This window comes from Chiloscyllium plagiosum, unplaced genomic scaffold (assembly GCF_037043375.1).
Source record: "Chiloscyllium plagiosum isolate Xiang-an unplaced genomic scaffold, Cpla_swu_hap1 HiC_scaffold_24, whole genome shotgun sequence".
Taxonomy (NCBI): domain Eukaryota; kingdom Metazoa; phylum Chordata; class Chondrichthyes; order Orectolobiformes; family Hemiscylliidae; genus Chiloscyllium; species Chiloscyllium plagiosum.
This window is the reverse complement of record NW_028270162.1, coordinates 47,825,426-47,826,568: the sequence shown is the minus strand read 5'-3', so window position 1 is coordinate 47,826,568 and position 1,143 is coordinate 47,825,426. Positions and strand designations below refer to the sequence as shown.

General features: G+C 45.5%; 1 non-coding gene across 1 annotated transcript; it reads left to right on the top strand.

Moving 5' to 3' along the window:
• Positions 1–286: 286 nt before the first annotated feature.
• Positions 287–359, top strand: trnak-uuu (transfer RNA lysine (anticodon UUU)). The gene has a single exon. It is a non-coding gene; the product is annotated as a tRNA-Lys (tRNA).
• The last annotated feature ends 784 nt before the right edge of the window (positions 360–1,143 follow it).

The following is a 1,143-nucleotide window of genomic DNA, read 5'->3' as shown; positions in this document are numbered from 1 at the left end:
GCAGATCCATAGTTTGACTGCATGTACACCAGATAGCATAGAGCTTTTAAAATATGAGCAGGAGACCAGGCTGTAAACATGATATGCAATAGGGAATTCAGGGGTAGGTCTTATCCAGAGAGTACTTAAGAGAGTGAATGTGGACTTTTTTTAGGGAGGCTGATCTATAACATGGGAATTATAAAGGAGAAATTCAACCAAATGTATGAAACAGAATTTAAAAAACTTTGACAAAGCAAGGCTGATTTTTGAGCTGTAATAAGATGTAGTCAGTGTATCCATCAGGGCCCGGATAGCTCAGTCGGTAGAGCATCAGACTTTTAATCTGAGGGTCCAGGGTTCAAGTCCCTGTTCGGGCGATAACTTTTTTTTTTGGCTATCGATTTCTTGTTTAACTTTAATGAAGTCTCGGTTGTGAGCTGGCACCTCCTTAACCTCAAAACTACCGATTTCTCCTGGAAAAAGAGAAGTGCCGGTGATTGGAGGGTTGGCCACTGAGCATGATTGACAGGCCAGAGCCTTCCTCCCTCCAGCTGCCAGCACAGCGAGTTTTACCGCAGATAAAACAGAGAGGGTGGGAAACTGGGGCAGGGTAGAGAGACTGACAGGGGACGGGGTGTCGGGATGGGGAAGGAACGGGCAAAATCCTGTCCCCATCACGGAACACACTGCAGCGCCAGTATCAATGATGGCGTCTTCCAGGTTTGGGGCGGTGTTTTGCCAATATCAAAGATGATACCCCCGGAAGTACATGCCAATATTGTATCAATGATAGAACCTCTAGTCTATGTTGTGGGGGAGGGAGACAATATTTGCCAATACTAATGATGCCACCTCTGGGAGTGGGCCAGAGTTTGCCAGTATCCATTATGTGGACAACGTTAAAAATCACACGATACCAGGTTATAGCCCAACAGGTTTATTTGAAAGTACTAGCTTTAGGAGCGTTCCTCCTTCTGGATCAGTGGTCCTGGAAGAGCACAGCAATTCAGGCAGCATCCGAGGACAGGCAAAATCGACGTTTCGGGCAAAAGCCCTTCATCAGGAATAAAGGCAGAGAGCCTGAAGCGTGGAGAGATAAGCTTCTTTCAAGTCACAGTTCCAAGATAACTTAAGGATTTATAAAAAAATGGTGACATCTCA